Raw genomic sequence first — 22961 nt, 5'->3', positions numbered from 1 at the left:
GCTTAATGTCATGTCATTGGCTATCATTCCCAGTCGAACAGTGAGCTGCTGGATTTCGTTTCAATTACTACTTGTAGGATTACCTTTTATTTTTACACATCAGTAATCAATGAGGATTTTGATAATAATGTCATAATGCAATCTCAGTATTGCGTTCTGTCCTTTTCCCCCTCTATTCTTAATCCACAGTGAAATCCTCTGAGACTAGTTGTCCTGTTGGTTTATTGATTTTTTTTCCCTTGCTCTGTGAACATTGGACAGAAACTTGAGAGCCGAGGTACAGAAAAGAGACTATACCTTACCCAAGGGCTTAACCATCAGACAGGTATTCACATAATAATAACAATAACAGATGTTGATATCATTTATTTATATGACTATTTTCATGCATAAATACAGCTCAAAGTGCCCAACAGATTAAAACAAGACAGATATCCCGAAAGAAACAAAAACAAATACAAAAGCTTCAACAAATTACGAAAACTAAACGCTGTCTGTAATAAATGAAGAATCAAACCTATTAAGAGTAATACTGAAACATAAAACAAATTAGACAACATTAAAAACAAGGTGAGATTAGATAAATATCCCCAGAAAATCTGTATTTATTTCAGTACAAGTTGTAATGTATTTTAAACACATATTTCAGGAGATGCGTACTGCTCTATATAAATCTAGATTGTGTATGTTGTAATATGCAGAGTCCTAGCAGACGCTGTGTGTTATTATTGCGCTGCCACTATCTGCCGGCGCGGTGCTGACATTTTATATGCCGTCTATTTATTAGTTGGGATGTTCATTGAGGCAGCTCAGGTTAAGTATCTTGCTCAGTGTCTGACTGCAGATATTGAACCTGCAGCCCTCTTGTTCCAAGTTCAGTTCCCTAACCACAACCAGTTTGCCCCTTTGAAGGATGAGGTCTCAGGAAGAGTGGTGCTATGTATACCACACAGACAGTGATCTATTCCGTGTCTGATATCATGTTGCTCCATGTCACTGACTGATGTTACCTGCATCCCCCCGTGATGATTAGATCCATGACTGCGCCTACAGTTCCCTTATAAAATCAGTTCCTTTCTTTTAACCCGCAAGACGCAGAGTTTCCTATCAGAGAGAAAAGAGCGAGCGAGGGAATGAGTGAGGGAGAAAGAATAAGTGAAGTTATTTTAAAGGATGATATTGCTTCATTGTGTGCTGTCATTCCATCCTTGACAAATGTTCCTCATCTGAGTTGGTGACATGCTCCACTGTATAAATGGGTTAGGAACTAGGATATAAGTTATGTAAGTCACAATGCATAGAGACATCTGCTAAGCACATTCATAGGTAATGGAACATAATGTAATACAAATAATGGAGGCGACAGAAGATTTATCTCCCATTATAAGCTTCCTCGCTACGCTCTTTATTGCAACCTTCCACCGGCGCCCTGAAAACACAAAGGTTTTTGAAAATACATACTGCAAAAAATAGTATTAACAGCATCGAAGGTCTGATGAATAGTGTTTGCAAAAAAGGTATACAAAATATAATGTCTCTCCAAGACAATAGCAACATTAAGTATTAAATATTGAGTTTTCAGCTTTTAAATTCAGGAAATAAATCAGTAACTTGGCAAGTAATTTTAAATTAAATAATTTATGCTTTGAGAAAAATAAATATATTTTTAGAATCTTAACCAAACTTTAATTAATTAAAAAACATCAAAAGTTGTAATCAATTGTTTAAGTGTGGTCAGATATTAAGCCGGAAATATGTTTTATTGCATTAAAGGGGAGTCAACTAGTAGCCCATTGTACCTTTAATGATTTGCCTGGTGCGTGTCTTCAGGGGCCGTCTGTGCCACCAGCTGAGGCGTTAATACAAACATAGCAGATCATTTGTGAACTAACCTGTTTTTTAAGTGGCTTTTCCAAAAGTGTGACAGGCAGGTGGGGAAACATGACAGAAGTAATTAGGTATTAGCTGTTATTAAACCATCCTGAGACTTCAGATTTATTTTAGGTAGAACAACTTTAAAAATCTGCAAATATCTGATTTGTTTATGTATTTAATTACATCTATACATTTGTGTGCCTCTTAGCATTGCTTTACAATTAAGACAAGTCATTCTTCAAAAAGAACATCTCGTTAAATAATCTCATTAGCTTTAGCTGTTTTCTTGTAAAAAGAAAATAGTAGGGCAATTGATAAAGTCTAAGCTCCACCTTCGCCGCCTCTCCATTTTGTAATCACAGGCAGTTTGGCAGCACAACGTAATTAGTTTGCACGCCAGATTTCCCATGAGTCCCAACCTAGCTCAAAGCCAATCCCTTCCTCATCAGCAGCCCAGAGACTAAACACCTACTTTATCTGGTTCCCCCAAGGCTGTCCATCCATGGGGAGTCAGGGTGCCCTGAAAAACATTGCCAGTGAGGGCTCCAATGCCTCGGGCTGATATGGGTGAAACTTCAGATGGCAGATGGCAAGCGGAAGGAAAAGGACCATATCTTTGAGGTAGAACTGCCAAACAAAAGTGGAACATCATATCCTAGAGCCTTACGTCCCAGGGCTGAGATTAAAGCATGAAATATATGTTTAGGAGCCACACATGTCTTCATTTCAAAAAGTGTAAGTGATCAAAGTGTCTGATGTGTGGAGGCATGCTGCAGGGTATTTTGATGTATTCAACAACCCAGGACATATTTCACAGCTTGTTCAAATGTCATCATTGATAAACAGGACTGCTGAAGTTGAGGGTCATTTGTTGCAGCAGCTATCTGTCGTAAAAAAACAAGGTAGTACTATACAGTATGTGCTTCCTTTACCATGATCTCTACATCTTATCATATTTGTAACTAGTTTAGAAAGCATGCTGAAGGCCAGTCTTTTTACTCTTTCTTATCCAGTTCCCTCTTTTCATTGTAAGTATTTGTAGATGTGCACACATCTGAATTACCTCTGCCAGTCAACAGCAAGAAGTGATCGGGCAGTTTTTAATACCACTAGGCCCATCTGGGAGAAGGACCCTTTTCATTCGACATACTTGGCTGCTTGTCGCCTCACCATAATGGGCATGTTGAACGAGCTCTGAAGCAATAGCCAATTAAATGCCTTGAAGGGGATGCCTCGAGGCCCTGCGTGAAAGGCTTCAGGTGTGAAATGCTTGTTTTTCAAGAGTGCTGCAAATGTTGGCTGCTTTCAAGTTTGCTGTTGCCCTGCTGGCTTCCCCTTCCAGCCCACCCCAGCAGCCCTTCTCATGTGGAGGAGGGTAGAGGGTAGAGGTGATGGGCAAGAGAAGACCACTTAAGTACAATTTTCTATTCAGTGTTCCAAACCTGTGCACTCATGTTTTTCACCGCTGCCTCGTAACAGCGAACAGAGTTTCAGATGATGCAGACAATAGCTTTTTAGCGCACAATAGAGAGAAGAGGAGAAGCTGAAGGGCAGACAGGGGGAAATATTGATGAGACAGAAAGTCTTTGCGTGAATCCAAACCAGAGGCTGTGGTGGATGGGGGATGGCGGGGGTTGGCTGGGAGGGGGCTTAAAAGGAGATGGATTGTTTGCTAATTGTGGTCATTTCTGACCAGAACATGACAGGTTCAATGACTACTTTAATGCGTTATTGAATACAACAGAAACTTGAAATGTAATTGTGAGAGAAGCTTCTGTTTTAGAAATCTGTTAGCAGCCTCTCCACGGGAGGGAAGAATGTTCATTCAAGGTTCAAGTGTAAGAACGGGCTTCATGGTCTCAGTGCAGTAAAACATTTATGTCTGAAGTGTTACATCCAGCCTTGATTGAAGTATTTATCCAAACAGCTACATTTGTACTCTCCATCTTTACAAGATGGAAGTTGAAAAACAGTCTTAGATCATTGAGGAGTAACATTAAAAGATGCCTGCAGGGACTAAGAGGGAATAAATCCAGGGGATATTAATCTTATTAGGATCATACATCACTGAGGTGTCAGGTGAGGAGACAAATGAATGGGCGCCTGTTTATCTGAGCTAAGCTTTGTGGTTTACCTAGCCATTGCTGAGGGCACATATTGCCACTAATAAATTGGTTAAGTCTTCGCAGAGTGATTGTAATGAAGTTAAGGGACTGGCTTGTCTGAGCTCTCGCCACTACAGCCAGCCATTCTCGCATCCCCCTTTTATCAGTCCAGATTGGGAGGGCCCTTTCGATAAGATGAAGAGAGGAGAAATCAAAATAAATGGAGTCCATTAAAGGCAGCAATGCATCAACTGCTTGATAAAGTGATTAATAAACAGGCCAGGATTGTGATTGATTAAAGCATTTAATCAAACTGTTAAAAAGCCCTATTGGCAATGGTGCATGAATGCCCTTCATAGTTAAAATGTATAAACGCTACATAACCATTGTTTTTTTTTGTTGTAAAATTACAAAACCTGTGCTCAAGTTTTTTTTTTTAAAGCAGTGCTCTCTCTTTTTTTACGTAATTAATGCCAAGTGTGCCCTGATACTGTATGTAGACATTGTGGCTCTTAAATCCTGGCACCATTTCTTTCTCATTTAAACAAAAGAGCAGTGATTGACTTAAGTGTTAACATGGACTCATTAAAGATGTTTTAAATATGCCCGGATACACTTGCATACTCTAAACACTTAGTAATCAATGACTAAAATCACTTTCAAATTCGAAGGTGGTGGGTGAGTGGGCAGTGACAGGCTGGTAACAGCGTTTGTGAGACTTAAATGTCATTCAAATTCACTAATGCAAAGGGAAACACATAGAGCAGATTGACATGTTGAGCTCGGTAAAGTTCAACCATGATGTATAGCACATTAAGATGGGAAATTACAGATGTTGTAATTATCAGGAAGAGGGACCTCATGTGCTTAAGGGTGTTAGGTTAAAGCACTTTTACTTTGCTTTTAAGAAGTGTAGCACAAGAAAAGATTGGCATGTATCTGCAAATGGCATGCTTTTATTCAAATGAATGAGGCAAATGGAGGAGAAGGTAATGTTAAGAATAATTTCCCCAGTCAGAAGTCATGTGTGATGAGTTGGGAATAGGGTGCTTTTATTCTCACATTTACTACATAAATTCACGTAAATGCATTTTTGTAGCCATTATATTTCTATAAACCAGAAATAAACTGCACTTTTGTTGTACAATTGCCTTATTTCTAGACTTCAAACCTTAACGTACTATCATCTTTGAGGCATGTCTGAGCTTTTTTCAATAATATTATAACAACAATGTGAAATAGATTAAAAAAAAACAGAGATAGTTACAGGAGTCAAAGGCGGAGTATATCATAGGGGACCGTGTAGATTATAAATAGCTTTTGGCAATCATGCACACGCTATTTAATCTATTTGAATCCAGTCCAGTCAATGTGTTTTTGTATTCCTTTTGTTAATGCATATTTCTACTCATCTACATTTCAGGAGTGAATATTGTACTCTTTGCTAAATTACATTAAACCCACAGCTGCAGTCACTAGGTACTTTACAAATGTAAATTGTATGATTATAGTTTATTTACACAATTGTTTTGTTGTCTTGTATTGTTTTACATACATCTAAGTCCTTTCAAATAAGCTCTACTTCAACCCTGCAGCTAAATTAAAATAATGCTTACATGTGAATGCATAGGGTTGATAATCCAGTTGTTTAAAATATGAAGACAATTTAACATAATTTTAAAAAATACTCTATTCTTCCTTCATAATGAGCTTATTTATGTTATCTAAAATATTGACTTTACATTTTAATAAAAGGATCAGAATACTTCTTGCACCAATACATCACATTGTCTTTGTCTGTACTGTACTCTACTGAGCCAACAATTTCACTGAAAATGCCAATTCTGCCATTGGGCATTTTGGATGTCTACCAAAGTGTTACTGCAAGCTACCATTGTTGAACCTGCATTCCCATATCTGTGTCAACCTGAAGCATATCTTAAAAGGCTCATGCAAGACACACAATGCAAGGGTATTGTGCAAATGATTGCATGTGTTTCTTTATCCTTTGTCTTGAAATTTCAACATACGTCGGTAATAGACTTTAATTTGTGTTTTTATACTAATACTCATTTGACACTCGTTTAAATTACCAGATACAGTGCATGCTATTTAATCTGAAGCTGTACAAATGAATAGAAGTCAAATGAATGACACATGAATGACTTGTTAATTATGCAAATGGTGTGCTGCAGGAAGCTGGTAAGTTGCGGGAACTCTGTCATCTAAAAGGGTATGGTGAGTGTGATAATGTAGCGGCTTGGCGCGGCTCTCTTGATGTAATGACAGGTCAATTTGACTTGCTTTATGCTCTGCACCCTGGTTCTTTTCTTTGGCTCTGGTGTGGCACCCCCTGCCTCCTCCCCCACCCCCCTTTCCCGTGTCCCCTGGACTTTGATTTCTCCTTTGTTCCATTCGCTCCTCTACTGACACTTCCCAAGAATAAGAGATGCCACACAACCATGGCCCTTTCACACCACACCGATGACCTCAGTTTCTTCCATGCATGACCTCTCACCTAGAAGTTGACAGCTTGATTAATTGAAGAATGTTATGATTTATGAGTATCTTCTCAGCATGATTAACAAGGCAACAGGTGGCACAACCAAACAGCTAGCAAGAACAGTTCTTCTACGGGAGAAAACAATGGATGATTATATTTAGAAACCATGTTTTGTCCAATAGTGGCTGTCAATTTGGTTAACCCATATATCATTTTGACTTTTTTGTCCACCACTGCAGTTAGAATATCTTCACAGAGAGGTTTCTTTTGTGTATATCTTGTGTCAGCCCAGTCACATGCACAGGAAGATGTCACATCCCAACAATGTGTTTAAATAAAAAAGCTTATCCAGTGTTCTGATGATCAACTCACACATTCAGTCCATGTTCTGTCTTGGCCTATCAAGAGGGAAACTTTAAAAATCCAGCAAAAGGAAATTGTATGTACACAAAAGCAATCGTTATCCGTACTGTATCTTTGAGTGGCTGTTACTGCACGTTATTACTGATGACAGTGTGGTAATGCTTGACTCTGCAAAGCAACGAGTGTCATTTGGAGAGCAGCATGTAAAAGGAAACGGTGTCAGTTGTGACACAGGGCCACATCCAATTGTCTACCCAAAGCTTTGCGAGTTAACTCACCTGACAGCTTCCTAGATAAGTCTGTCTTATAGTCAAGACACTTAACTGCGTAATGGAAGTTGGTGGTCCAACTCAGGTGACAAGGGTACGGGGTGTTGAAGAGGTCATATGAGACCTTCTCATCGACTCAGTCAGTCAGAGAGACGGACTATAGAGTGGGATAGCCGTCTCTTAACACAGTGTCACCGGCAGACTGTCCAGCTGAGCGAAGGCGCATGGTAAGATGTGGCCTTTTCTTCTGACATGGATTTGTTCTGACCTCAGCTTCAGGCTGTGACAACTGATGGATGATTGATGGTGCTGCTTCAGCAGTGTCAGTGGAGAAGCCACGGCACCTTGGACAAAGCCTTTCCCTGACCCACAGTGACCTGGCTCTGACTTGTGGTGGACAACAAAAGATGGCCAACTACAGTTTATGCCTGTTGCCATTAACTTGCCTGATTATTGTGTAAAAAGCGTTTTTCTTTTATCAAAGCAAAGCAAAGTTTAACAGTGGCTGCAGACATTTCCAGGTTGGCTTTACTCTTTGCACTCTCTTACAACTTTTCGTTTTGTACTTTGCCCTTCGCTATTTATCTAACCACAAATAGAAACACTCAGATCAATGTTACACTTGTAAGGCCAGAAAAACACCTGCACCATGTGAGGTTGCAGCGGCTGAAAGCTGCTGGGTAAAGAAATGTCTGAGTGCTGTGTTTACAAAGAATTGCCATCAATGGAAAATTAATTATCTGAGAGTCAGCAAAGGTTAATTTTGGTCCGAAACCTTTCGATCCGGAGGAGCTGACCCCGGCAGTGCTGGTCACTGCACTTGTGCCTAGCTGCAGTGACACATGCGGTGACCTGCGACACCAGCAGTGACAGCAGAGTAAACTGGGCCGTGCTCCCCTGCCTCCGTGCGCCTGGAGAGCTTCGAGGGCTCCCAGCTGAGAGGAGCAGGTTAAAGAACAGCGCTGCTCCCGTGTCAGTGGCCCGGCCCGTGATCAGTAGCTCCCTCCTCGACAAACACTCCCCAGGCCTGCCACCCACCTCTGTTGTCTCCTAGAGACAGTGCTGCCCACCGCTGGTTGCCCCATATGTTTAGGCTGCACACAAGGTGGTTTCTCGGATACTGTGGTTGCTAATTATAAATTTAATTTGCATTTTAATTAGAATGGTGGAAAATTAAAGCCTGCCAGCTGGAGAATTTCAAAACACTTTCCCCTCCCTCCTTTTTTCGTCTCTCCCTCTTGTCTCCTAGTTTAAACTGAGCATGACTCTGTCCTGTATTCATTTTGTACGAGCACAGCAGTAGCACCTTCTCAGTGTGACACATGTGAGGTGTCCCTTCTGAGCTGTTCCTTCTTTGTAGTACTGTTTACTAGGTTCTAGTTGTATGCGGAGAACTCTTATGTTCACCATGCACATTCTTTATAATGAAATAATGTATTGCTCATTTGACACCTGACATAATGTAGTTAAGCTCATAAAACTCATTGATATTTTATAGGTATTCTAATTAGTCATTGAATGTCTTCTTAGTCTGTGGGTTGATTCGTAAAACAAGGTCCAAATCCTTTTCATGGTGCTCAATTGACACACTTTACACATGCTGGGAAGTAAGAGATCTGCATGAGCTGGTAATATCATTCAGTTTTGGTTATTATTTTCCAATCTCCATAATTTGTCCCGTTCCCGATGTTGTTCCCTCATGGTCATTCTCATTCCCTGTCTCACCTCCCACGGGCGTCCTTGCTCAATAATTGTCATTAATTGATTGACAGCTCTGATAGACCTAACTAACCCCAGTTCTGCTCTCGTGTCTATGTTTTAAATGAGAGCTTGTACATCCAGTGACCTTGTCTAACCATCAACTGTCAGCGATGGTGAAGCCAATCCAGAGAACGTCTCATCTTGGCAAAGTAGACCGTCCTAAATGATCGTAATTGGTTTGTGAATCTATGTTGTGTTGCACTGCGTTAAGCATGGTTAAAGCCGGTTAAAGTTTAGTTTAAACTCTTCGCTTCATGCATTTGACATTATATTAAAACCAGAATATGTTACTCAAACCTGTGTGCAACTTTTGAATGCTACTAACCCATCACAGCAGGGCATTCTTGATGTGTAATTTCTCAAAATGTATTTCAGATTATGTAAATAAGAATTTAGTTACTTTCAATTAAAAAAACACAAACCACATTTTCTTTGACAGAAGTAAAAAATAAATAGCAATGCGTCTAGTCATTAAAGGCCCCAAACTTAATATTATAACCACGTTCTTGCTTTTTCCATTAATGATTTTTCTTGTGGTATTTTGCTTTAAAAATTAAAGAGCTAAGCATTTTCTAATATAAACATTAACAGTTTTCCAGGAGTCAGCTCCACCTTTTAGTGACAGCTGAGCCAATGTTAATATAGGCTCATAATTCTTTTCTCTACAATAATCCATGCATGTACTGTGTCCTAGGCACATGTAATGTCTGACATTCTTCCAGGTTGTTTTGGTTTGGGAGGCTGCCAGCTCCAGTTTTGCACCTCTTTGCAGGCCCAGTTTGATGTGGTGTGAATAACATTCAGACATACACACACGCCCTCATTAGCATTCATTCAGGGAAGCAATGCAGGACACCCTCTCTGCTCTGAGGGTGGCATTTGGCAAGGGCCAAATACACCTGGCATAAAGTCTAACTCCAGCCCATCAAATTCATCACATTTACTTTTCCAACGTGCACAGAAAATGTCTTTGTTTTTATCCAGTACATATTTTATAGACGCCGATTGCTGACATAGAAAGAAAGTATTCATTTCTATCATAATATTGTGGGCAACAATCACATTTTTTAATCCTGTCAAATTGCTTCTAGAAGCCATTGACAATACAATTCAAAACCAGGTCTTTGATGTTATGCAGTTGGGGAAATATGTGTAAAGCTGTGATTAGACTACTGATTAAATTAAAAGAATGAAAGCACAAGAGAACAGTCCATTCAGTGACCCTCAGAAGTCTGGCATGCAGCATCTCTCCCTCTAAGGCATGGATCCATCAGCCTTAGTCTGGAGCAACAGTGGCTATCTGAAAAAAGCTTGGCAGGAGGAAGGCAGGCATCCTCCAGATTTGAATCTGTAGACTGCTGTGTCTGTTACTCTATATAACAATATAAAAAAGACATATCCCTTCTGCTTCTTCAACCATAGCATTATATAAATATGTTGTTGTGTCGTTGATGGTAAAACTCCTTAATCATTTCAAGTTGTTTGAAGGTCTTCAAGGTTTCGTCACTAGTTTGCTGTGATAAGCAACCCATAGTAGCTCTTGCTAAAAGTTTCAGGAAAGTCATTAACACATATTTTCCCGTGTAAGGAGTCTAGCAAATACTATTCGTTTAGCTGCAAAAGAAGTCTCGGCAGCTGGTTATTGAAGACCCCTTTTAGGTTTATCTTTGTCAATTGTCAAATATTTGAGTGTATGAAGTGGTGTGATGAGGTGCAGAGACAGATATTTGAAGGGATTTTAACTCATTTGAGCAATTACATGCTTAACTGGCCCAAGATAATCTGTCATCCAAAGCTTCTGTCTCTGGCTCTCCCTCTCTTTTCCGATCCTCCACTCTCTCATACCCTCCTACGTGGCACAAGAGAAGCTCAGAATAGTGGGATTTAGAGCACAAAAGCTTACCCTGAATGGAATGAAGGCCTCGGAGAAATTAATTGCTTCTAACAAACAGCATGACTGCTAGCATGTTTTGTGTTCCATTCTTATCAGCCTCCAGATGTAGAGGGGTGGGCGACCGGTCTGGAGAGGGTGAACCTACAAACGAGGGAAGGGCTACAGGAATTTGTACTTGCATTATTTGAACGTTTTCTTTAAAGGATAAATAGCAGCAAATGCCTATACATCTATGCAGTGTATTTATACAAGTATGTGCCTTGTAAAGTCTATAATGCTCCCAGTTGCATCAGAGACAACTGCATTCATCCAATACATAACCTTTGAAATTGTTGAAAACAAATAAATGCTGCTAAATATATAAGTATATTTCAATTTCCATTAAGGATGCAATTTAAAAAAAGGCCCTTGCATGACGAAACAAACGGATGACAGGGATATGTCATTTACTTTTAGCCTAAAGGATATTAAACTTTCATTGTATTCACTGCATTAGGAACTAAAAAACATTGTTTAAAGGTTACTTTTTCACAAACGTATCTTTGCAGAAATAAAGATATTTAAAGCAAAGTTGATATCCTAGGATCTCTGAATTGCAGAATAACCACAAACGGCCTGTAAACCATGTATTTCTCCATTAATGAAAACAAATAAACATCTGTACAGTAGCAATTAACTGTATAGATTTCGAGAGCGTTCAGGGAAGCATTAGCTAAGGCAGTTATGGGATTTGCTATTGTGAGGGTGTGTGGCATATTTGCCCCAGTTCTGTTCTCTACTTGCTCCCACTCCCACATGTCACCATTCTGTCTACCACCACCAGCGTGGCATCTATCATCCACCACAGACGCCGCGGCACCCCACAAAAGGAGGCTGGAGCATGCACAAAGACATTTGCATTTTTGCATCTCATTATGGTTATAATTGCATGCCAGTGTAAGCAGCTCGCTCTCCATTATCTCGCGTTATTTTATCAGTGACGTTTGAAACGTGTTTAAATGTCAATTATTGACTACAAAAAAGGAGTGACCTTCTTGGAGTCATCTCTGTCTCTATCCTCCAGCCACTATTCACTCGTCCCCACTCTCTCTGTCCACGCGTGGTCTTATCTATTCCTTATGTCCTCTCACTGTTCTGCTCGCTATATGTTGACAAACTAAGCTTATCGCATTTTATGACAACAGTCAGTTGACATGCTGTTAATAATGTTTACTCACTGTCATCAGCTTTCTTAAGATCTTATTAAAACAACAGCCATAATAAAGAAATTGTTCGAGACAATGACACACCTCAACACAACATCAGTGATATGTAATCAACGAGGTACAGGCTTAACTTGTATTTAATTGATTAGGACTTTTTAATAATACAGTGGATCCATGCACCATGGCATTGCTGTCATCCAGTCATTTATCAAAAAAAGGGTAATCTATTAAAGTGGAGTTTAAAAACTGCTATTACTGCCATTACTTTTCACATGTTTTGTACTGAATATTTACAATATTTAGTTTATACAATAGTTTGATATTTGAAATCTAAGGAATTCATAGTGACTTGTTTATAGATTGTTCTTGAATGACAATCAACATACTTTTTGGTGCTAAACACAGAAATACCATTGTTGTAAAAAAAAAAATGTTTACCATCAGTAAAAATCTCATTTGGTATTTCTATTCAAAAACATATTTGTTATAATAACACGTTATAATAATAGAGCTTTTAAAAAAATTATTATAGCAAAACAAAAGTTCAGGCACTGGTGCCTCACACTTCAACACTTCTGCAAATAACGAATAAAAGCCTTTGGAAGAACTGAAAATGTGTCAATTTCTTTTTTTACGTCCTGTAAAGTAATATAATAGGGATTGTCATTTCTCTACAGACACTAATGTACATTATGCTCTTCTGAGAGGGAAGTCCTTCTCCATTAGAGCCCTTTTGGTTGTGATATTCAGGATGTTGCATTATTACTTATCGGACAGCATGTGCAGTGATCTGCCTAACCCTCAGCCATCAGAATCATTTCTAAAATCCTATTACTTTCACAATGGATAAAGTCTCACAAAATGGCATCTTATTATATTAAAGAAGCATACTTGTTGAAGGCAACAACCTGTCTTGATTCGACGACATATCCTTTCTAGTAAAACATTTAGAACTTTTCTCATAACCAGATAATGTGTTTCTTTTCTTACTTTCTCACATACTGTATAAAGTGTTGTGGCATTAGTGTACCTCTAAAGTAGATATTGTATCAAGGAAGAGTGGAGTTTGATATATTCATAATTAATACGACTCTATTTGTTGTTTTCCTTGCATACATTATAATATAAAAATACTTGTTTTCCAAACTTCAGTTCCATCCAAAATATCCTGAACATATGTTTTCAAAGCTTTTGAAGAATTGAATTGATTTTGTTTTGTTTCTCTCCTCTTTAATCTCCTCATTATATAAAAGGCCATCCTTTGTTTTTCACCAGAAGGATGAATAATGAATGAATAGAGGATCAAAACTCTTCATTACTTCTGAATTCTTATTTGAATCAATTGATAAATGGAGACATTGAATGGATATTCCTCTTATAACTACACACTGCATATAATTGTTAATACTGTGCAGTATAATGTATGGAAACGTGTAATTTATACTACATAGTACTGCAGCAGAATGAGCATGCATGTAATGAGCTGACAACCAGAGGAACACAATCTTTAAGAGTTTATCAAACTACTCGCACCTTCTAATTAAAGGAAGCACAACCCACCAGGATACATTTACATTTGGTTTGATCTGGAGCAGAAAATCTCCCTATTAGCATCCACCTCCCCATGAATGTGACAGTAATTGCAGTCTCACTCTGTTCCTGTTGTCCTTCTCTAGTTGAACACATTTAGCAAATGTACCTCGTACTGTAGGTTATTATTGTGCCGTACAGTCTGGGGAATCAAATAAATCACTTCGGTTATCTTATTAATTAAGTCAAAAATAAATGTGCTAGAGCCAATTTATTATTTCCAAATACCATGGGATCTCCCACTGCAACTAATGGCATAGTCTGACATTTCATAGTCTTAACAAATAACCTGAAGTAATTCATTTAGATTTTTCCAATTAGTGATCATTTATGGCTGCTGTAACATAGTACATACACACATGCATTTGCATTGTTAGTTGAGCAGAACTGGTGTTGCACTTTTGTAGCGTTTTCTTTTGAAATACTACTAGTCGTCTTAATTATGATATGATTGTTATTAAAGAAATCATACCTTTTACATATAAAATATGTTTGGCTTATTAGCATTAAAGCGTTAGCCAGAAATAGCAGCGAATTATAATAAACGGAATAGTTATCACATTGTTTCACACCACACATTTGCGTTACTCAGGGTGGATTTCTTCACTGGTAAACACATTAGTAATTTAGCAAGTGTTCTCCCAGCAACAGCCCCAAACTGGTGATGAGGTTTAAAGCAAGAGTATAACCCAGGCATATGACAGTGTTGAACCTTAGTGGCCCTGCCCTCAACCGCCCCTCAGGCCCTCAGTGGAATAACACTTGATCCATAGCTCTTGAGTCTCTGTCCACGCCTCCCTTTTATGGCCTGTGGGCATGTGAAGACCCCGAGCCAGCCGTGCTTATCTGACCCTAACCTTGGCGTATGTTGACCTTGACCTGCACCTCACCCCTTCCTCATCCTCAGGGCTACATCTGTTCCTTTCCCTGGGACACCCAAGTAGTTAGTGATATTGAAACATCACCTTGGGGCTCCATTTGTTTTCTCTGGAGAGGTCAGTGAGGGGTTGTCATTAGGACTGAACTTGATCCCCTGCTTCCCCATAAATTGGTCCGCCCATGGAAGGAGTGAGCACACTGTAAATAATGAGCGTATAATCCTGAACATGAAACTGAATCTGGAAACTGACACTCTATACTTTCCCTTTTAATATCATATAGATCCACTTGTTCCCAGTCAGATGTGTTCATGGTACAAGAGAAAAAGTAACACATGTAGAGCAGAAATGTAGCTTCCAAGGCAGACCTTCATTTGCAACCTTTTTAGATGTAGTTAAACCTAGTGAAAAATGCAGTTATCCTTGCTGTCTCTTTTCTCATCAAGTAATTGAAACCACTTACAATGTATCTCCTGAAATAAAGCATACATTGTGTCAGCCTCACCATTGTTTTGGGGTGCTGTCATTTCAACTGATTGGTTTTTCCCGGGATGATATCTTGATTGCCCTTTATTATTTTGCTTAGTGTTTCAGCAATTCTGTGAATTGGCTGACCTTTTTGTGAGTCTTCTCTTTATTCTCTCCTGCAGAAACAAGTGTCCTTGCCATGCAGCTATACCATGGAAGACGGAGTCGGTATTAATATTAATGAACGGGTGCTGACAATGTCAAGTTTTAATGGATAATAAATTAAAGTATTCTCATTGACAATTAACTTTGTGTGGGCAATAAACATCACCCCAGGCAAGATGCTGTCTTTGTAAGCAATGATATTTTAATAAATTATAAGCGGGATTAAAAATGGTTTATTCTTTCCTGTCGTGCAGATCAAATTCATACCACACTCTGTAGAGGAAAGATGCGTTTGGGAAATAAAGGGAAAGAAACAAGGCCACATAGCAGTATCGTGTTCGCTAAGTACGTGAAAATGTATTTTCCATTTCTATCAGTCTCATGGTATCATATCACACTGGAGTCAAGAGTGAGGCTAAAGGTTGCAAGTCTGAAACATGGCATTGATCCTAACACCTGACAGATTTCTCTCTCTGTTTCTCACTGTCTCTTTTTGCTCCCTGTAATTACTTTGCTGCTTTTGTTTTTCTCCTTTTCATTGTGATATAAAACAAACCTAGAAACCAATACATTATAACGATAACAACACAATTGTTACCTAGATGTATTGTTTATGCAAGGTGTGTTATCAAAGACAGTAGTATAGGACAAATTATTTTCCTATCTTATTCTCTCTACTACATTGGCCCAGATGCAAGTCTAAAACCAAAGGTGTTGTCGAGCCCGGTGTGCTATCCATATCATAAATCAGACCTAACTGACATTTTTTTTTTAAAGAGAATGAATATCCACCCACTCTCTGTGGAAGGGCCATGGTATTTGTATGGTCAATGTGACCTTTCTCCATACCCTCTCAGATTAGGTGTACGACATAGAAAATTGCGCTCTTGCTGCAGTCCATAAATCATACAGGCCATTTTTTCCTTTAAAGAGGTATGTAAATACCAGTGTACTCGCTAGGTAAACAACACTAACCCTGATACAAATGGCTTGAAAATTGAAGAAAAGCACCTTATTTTTCAGCTGAAATTGCTTTTGAAACCCAGTCCTGGCACATGGGATGAAGGAGCCATGAAATGATTTGTGCTGGGGGAATAGAAATGGGTTGATGATAACCACACTCGACACAGTTCCTGTGTTGGGGAGTTCTAGCAATGATCAAAGATATCATTGTTGCACATTATTTCCCCCCATGCAGACCCCAAATGCATCAGTATCTGAAGTGACATCCACCCCCATGCACTCAGAGTATATTTCGTTTTAGGGGACAAAGGCCCTCCACCACAGTACAGCGAGGGTCGAGCTTAACCAGTCAGTCCTGCTGCTGCCATACCAGCCCTCAGAGAACTTGTATTATACATTGGTTAAAAATATTTGATATGTTATGATTATTTTGGTGTTAAAATGTTTACTTTAAATGCTATACTATGAAATATTACACTATAATATAATGCAAACAGCAGGAGAAATCGTGTTTCTAAATAAAATAGAAGCAAACTGACAAAAGTTTTTATAATTCAGGCCAGATATTTCAATTCCTACTCACTGTCAGAATAACAGAATGCAATTTTGTGCAGCAACTGAAATTGAAGAGAAATTCTTTGCCAAAGAAAGAGGCTTTGTTGTAATCTACAACAACAAATTCATCCACAATAGCGATCAGACTAGACCAATGAACAAATAGTACACAAAGGAAATGTTAAGCTGTGGAGTTTATTTGCAACTGTGATGTACAGAATAATGGGTCCCATTTGTTGGAGATTTATACACTAAATGTCTAGGTTTTCAGCTAATGTGGAGCCTCCTGCTCCTCAGTCTGTCCGCTCAGTCCTCGTCCATGTGAAGCTTGACTTCTAATACATGTAGACAAAAGGGTATTCAACTGGTCAGTGTGTTAACCAAGCATAATGAGCCAGTCTGTATCTCTGGCTACGTTGTGGCTGCCTAACAAGGCAAAGACATGGTCATTGCAGAATGCAGTGTTAAGTAGTTGTGACAGTATAGTTAACACTTCTTTTAAACCTAAGTATGTTTCCATGGCCTTTTTGGCAACTCATCAGCACCTGCAATCCTGCACAGTGAGTCTCAAGGAGAGCTGCAGGGCACAACCCACGACAGCCGGAGGGAAGACTAATTCCCAACATCTGGTACGAGCTGGTGCCGTCCGTAGTATCGCCGTAATCGTGGTATCGCTGTGGTGGACACTGCTTGGCAGCTTGTGGCATCAGACCACTGAAGAATCACCCCCATCGTGTTCTAAGCAGAATGGACGGAGAGCAAACTGTTTCATTTCAGCACGGTGGACCATTGATGCCTGCAGTAGATCCCCTGTTATCTAATCAAACAGCACTGGTCAGTTATGATGCCAACTCCTAAATCCACAGCCGTCTGTAAAGCCGTGGGGGGAGATTAACCGCTACAGCGCCAATGTCCTACATTCAAAGACTTCCTCTTAAGATCTCTTTTCCTGGAAAGTACAGTTATCCATACAAGCAAACACAGACAGACACACACACACAGACATACAGCCTAAAGTAAGAGTCCTTCATGCTGTAATGGGGCTATCACAAAGACCACACAGCTTGCGTTTTGGAAGAAGACTTGATGCTTTCTAAACCCTCTTTGTCTGAGACCACTACAATATCTCAAAGAGGCTTGAGCCTCCGCCGTCGTAGTCAAGCATTTGAGAATGTGTTTTTTTTGCCATATAGGTGCTGCCTTGTTTTTAAGATCCCCGTGAGCAGAAGAGAATAAGAACTCACAAAGAAAGGTGGCCAGAGACAGTTATCCTTTTGTCTTACAGATTGCAGCACCCCTAATAAGACCACGTTTCCTTCAGTTACCCTGCTATGTGAGTGCACTTCATTATAACCCAAGAAGCAGAATCCCTCACATAGCCAGCAAAGAGCTCTGGGCACTTTTTTAATATTTATATCACAGTCTGGTGTGGCAGTAATGATATTAGGGAGCTGACGAAATTCTCCACCCAGCTGGACATGTTAATTGAGAAGCCAAGATTTAAAGGCAAAGTTCACATTTGTGCAGATGGTGGGACAATGCAAGATGGCAGACCTAGGTCAGTGTCATTTCCAAGCTATACCTTAATGGCAGCAATTTTCTTTCTTCCTCTCTCCCTTTTTTCCTCAAGTTTGACACATACCAGTCCCTTAGGTCCCTATCAGTCTTTGGGGCTGGTCCCGTACCTTAGTGTCCTTGACGGAGGAATTTATTCCACAGTTGATATAATGGCAACATTCTCTGTCCCACCTCAACTCTCAGGGGTAGTGTGTCCATTTGTTAGCCATAGAGGAAAAAAGAGAGTACTTTAAAATGTAAATAAAAAATCATTGTCTTTTCCTTTTTTAAGTACAAATAGATAAATAGATATAGATTAAATACGCTGTCTCAATTTGATAATAATGAGCTTTCAGGGTGAAACACGTAAATGAAAAAATGGTTGGATTCAGCTTCTCCTTGGTCATTTCTATATGTTACGTACTTCCCAGGAGAACTATACCTGAACGTTGGGGGACATTGTACAAATGTCACACAAAAAAAGACCTTATTTCTAGCAAAGTGCCGTGTGGACCAAGTTTATCTCTTATTACTTGTCCTCTCACTCAGGGATCTGTCCTTGTAAATTACATGCTAAATTGTGATGTGGTAATAAAGCCATAAATCAATAGTATTTGTATGATTTAATATAATATTATTTAATTAAAAAAAGATGATCAAGGCTAACGTAAATTATAAAGTTATATGACAGCAGTGTAAAGAGTATAATGATTACACTGCATGCAGGCGTCAGTGAAAGTCACACTGCTGGGAAGTCTAACAGATGGGTTTATCCTTAGTGAGATGGATACTGTCGCACCACACATCTACATCAAATTAGAGTACCCAGAGTGAGTCCTCCCCCCGCTCTGACCATACACCGGAAAGCAGGTGTCTGCTTAATAATTTGGTCAAAGATCAGTGAGTTAAAGGTTGAGGCCAGGGGCAGAAAGGGCCGGGGTCATCCTGGTGGTAGGGAGGTGGTGAGACATGATCTCCTCAAGTCTGGAACAGCCAAACCCCAAGGTCATCCATTAGTGCTCTGCCCCATTGGTGCTGGAAGACCCACAATAAATTTACTGTGCACCCTTAACCCTTTTAATACTCACCATGACCCAGATGAGGAGATCAGCTCCCTTAGGGAGGGGCACATTACATTATTAGCACTGTGCATCCATTGACAGCTATTATATTCCAACAGTGTATTATGGGGGACTTCATACTGTAAATACTTCAACACAAAAACTAGACTAATGTGCATTACAAACATTTTATAACATGTTTGTTTAGCTGTAAGTTCAGTATATTTGAATGAATGAAATAGCCTGAATAAGTCTGCTTCTGAGTCGTGTTAATAATACTGAGTGAGATTGCATCTTTAATATAAATTACTGAAAGATATTTTAATATCTAGAATCCCTCCCCTGGCCATCTGTGATCAGTTTCAAACAGGGAGATGATAGTGTCAGTGTCTGGCCACATTTTTTGAGAACATCTGAGTTATGACTGATCATTATCTGGTCTTTCAAACAAAGAAAAACTTATCCACCTTTTAATGGGATGTATTTTTCTATTCTTACAAGAAAAGGTGAGGCTGCAGGGAAAAAGGAGAATAAAATGTCAACAGTGTCAACCACTCCCTTTAAATAGGACTCTCCTATGATCCCTTGCTACCATGCTCGGTCAAACCTTTCCAGGTGTCAAGACTGGGCGTCAGAAAAAGAAATTAAAGTGACATAGTGTTGACAGGAAGAAAAGACATTCCAGTTTTCACCCCTCTCAGGACAATGAGGGAGCCATCACCTCGGCTCAGACACAGGCACTAATGAATCAAGCAACACCTTAAGTTCTGCAGTGCAGGGGACTTTTGGCCGGGGGCAGCCATATAGTGTCATTGATAATGGGATCCTGCATTGGACTGCTGGTGATTTGATGTCTACCGCAACCTCTCCCATGGCCTGCCATTCTGACACAGCTTAATTTTGCCCCTTGCTCACGAAGACATCCTGTTAGATGGTGTTGCACAAGTGTTAGGTCTTCATCTTTCCTAGTTATATCTCCCATCTCAGAGGCTGTAGACCTGCAGTGTTTTAATAAGCAAAGGCTGCGTCGTTAAATGTATTTTACCCACAAGGCACATGTGTAATAATAGAGCCGATGAGGCAGCAGGGTGTTTAAATAAAGTGAAATATTTTGAGTTTACTTTATGGAATTTTCAGGGATGGAGAGTGTACTTAAATAGTTTTAACTAAAGTAAAGGTATTGTTTCTTATATAAGAATGCACTAAGATAAAAAAGATTAGTAAATAGACATTTCTACTTCTTTAAAACAAAATAAAGGTCGGGTAGAGAAAACATTTGATATAATGTATGATATAACAATAATTTACTGTGTACAGTTTTGGGGTCAAGTTTTGGTGTGTTTTTTGTACAGTATTCTAAAACAAGTTATGCTCTAATTTAGAACTCCTTTTCTAGTGTGGTTAGAATTATTTGGTCATCCAAAATGCACTTAAAACACCACATAAAATACGTTTCAAGCTATGGCTTCTCACTAGCATTCATATCATGCTGGCTGGTTGATCCTGTAAACTTATACTGTGAGCTAACCTGATGAGCATGGTGTTGTTACTGTAAGAGTGAACACCTGGCACACTGCCAAACCTTTCTGGGTGGAACTTTTGTAAAATGACTGTCTGCATGTTCCACTGTAATTAGACAGATTAACAGCGCTTTTACTGTAGTAATAATTGTTTACTGAAAACGTTCTATACTATATTATCCTCCTAATAGTAGTAATTGGTGTGAAAAGTTTGATTGTAATTGTGTAATACAGATAATTTGATTTGCAATAATACACATCCTTTGCTAGAAGTGGTATGGGGGGTGGATGGTTGAACATTGATGTGCATAGGGAGTAATAAGACACATTTATTTGTAGAGGTAGCAGAAGCTACTCTTGTATAATTGTTACTAATATAATATATTAATTGTTGTCCCACAGGACTGGGTGTCAGTTGAAGTTAATGTGAAGTTATAAGCGTGTTTACACTAGTTCATGTGTATCTTTTCTTAGACTAAGTACTGTGATGCCTACTGTACATGAGCAGCATTATACAATAAATAATTGTCCCTGGATAAAAGTCTCAATTACTTTCTTAGTCTTGGTATATTTTCTGTATGTCCACTCTCCCTTACATGTCTCCACTTCTTCGTCTTAAGCTGTCTTTAGTTTCCCCCCGAACAGACACACACCATGCACCCCCAACATCCCCCCGCGTTCAAGGCTGGTGGCTCCATTGTGTGACCTGTTCTCACACTGTTCCATCTCCACATCACGCAGGCAGCCTTTCACAGCAGCAATTCAGCAGCAACAATCACACACTCACGCCTCAAAAAAAGACCTCTTGCTCCCTTTGCCAACCAATTAAGAGCCATCTGGGCTTGGATGCAGTAAGAAAGCTATTATTAAATCATAACTGTTTTCATATTTTCATGATATGTTTTGGATTTGGATACTCAAATGTTTAAAAAAAAAAAGTATTTTTTCCATGACATGTCTGCGCTTACTCAAAATATAATATCCATAGCAGAGATAATGCGCTTATCAATATTTAGTTAATTTGAACGGTGCCAGTGGAGGGCACAACACAGTTTAAAAACATGACAGAGCCAGTCATTGCTTTTGAAGCTGCCATGCAAGTGTGTGATTCCTGATGAACTTGAGGTCATAGATTCCCAGTGGCTGCGTAGGGCAGGGAATGGAGAGCAGCAGGGTTCAAGCCTTGGGTCACTGGAGCTTCAGAAGTGGCCAGCCAGCTTTGTCCCAGGAGGGTTGATGGTGACGGATTCACTGGTGTTTTCTCAAGGTCCACTGAACCCTACAGCAAAGACTCCAACTTAGAGCCTGCAGAAAGAGGGAGCACTCCTCTCATCTCCAGTTCACAGAACTCCAAAAGAGAGGCCGTCTGGACGGGCTCCAGGATGCCTCGAGATACACGCAATCCAGCCGTAACCTCACGGTGGCACTGCCAAACCTTATTTCAATCTTTTCCTCCATGTAAAATCTGCAATACACATTAGGCCTCTGACATGCATTGTAATGGTTCATTTCCCCATTGTAGGGAAGTGTTGAACCAGTATTGTCAAGCAGGCTTTATAAGGCAAAAAGATATGAATAGAAACTCCACCCTGTCTTTTTGCTTTATAATCTAACTAAGTTAAAAGGCTTACTATCCCCTAATCAAAACGGCAAGCCCACTGGCATGGTATGGCCCAGCTGTGGCCCTGGCGCAGCATTTCCCTTCTCCCCGTACATTGTTCTGGGCAGCACATCCAAGAGCTCTTGCTGTGTTATGTACTTAACTGAGGTCAGAGTTGTCATTATCTGGGTCTTGTTGGCACTAAGGCCTCCTCTGATGATAGGACTCCCTTTCAGACCTTCAGCTTTTAGCACTCCCTAAGAGCTAACCTCTGTGAAGACCAGGCAATCGACCACCTGCAAACTAGCCCAGGGATGGGACTGTGTTTAAAGGAGTATGCTTTATGACAACCCGTCACATGTGTGCTGTTAGCCCTGACCTGGTGTGAGTTTAACACAGATGCTCCAAGATTTACCTCTGATCTTTTTTTTTTGTTGCCAGGGATTAGTTAAAGGGGACCTATCATGCAAAATGCACTTTGTGATGTCTTTTATACATAAATATGTGTCCCCGGTGCGTCGGGGAACTCACGCAGCGTCAGAAAATAAAACCCTCTCTCTTTTCCTCCGTACCCAAATCTTTTAAAAACAGGGGTACAACGAGCGGATACAGATTTGCTGCTGATCTGA

At 39.7% G+C, this 22961-nt stretch overlaps 1 long non-coding RNA gene across 1 annotated transcript in view; it reads left to right on the top strand.

The window, feature by feature from the left end:
* Window positions 1–15258, top strand: part of LOC117491965 — a 43232-nt gene extending 27974 nt beyond the window's left edge. Inside the window, exon 4 of the long non-coding RNA XR_004556806.1 lies at window positions 15094–15258. This is a non-coding gene — a long non-coding RNA (uncharacterized LOC117491965). The remainder of the gene's footprint in view (window positions 1–15093) is intronic.
* The last annotated feature ends 7703 nt before the right edge of the window (window positions 15259–22961 follow it).

Source organism: Trematomus bernacchii, unplaced genomic scaffold (genome assembly GCF_902827165.1).
Source record: "Trematomus bernacchii unplaced genomic scaffold, fTreBer1.1, whole genome shotgun sequence".
Lineage (NCBI taxonomy): Eukaryota > Metazoa > Chordata > Actinopteri > Perciformes > Nototheniidae > Trematomus > Trematomus bernacchii.
The sequence above is the reverse complement of the archived record's forward strand: the minus strand, read 5'-3'. Positions and strand labels throughout refer to the sequence as shown.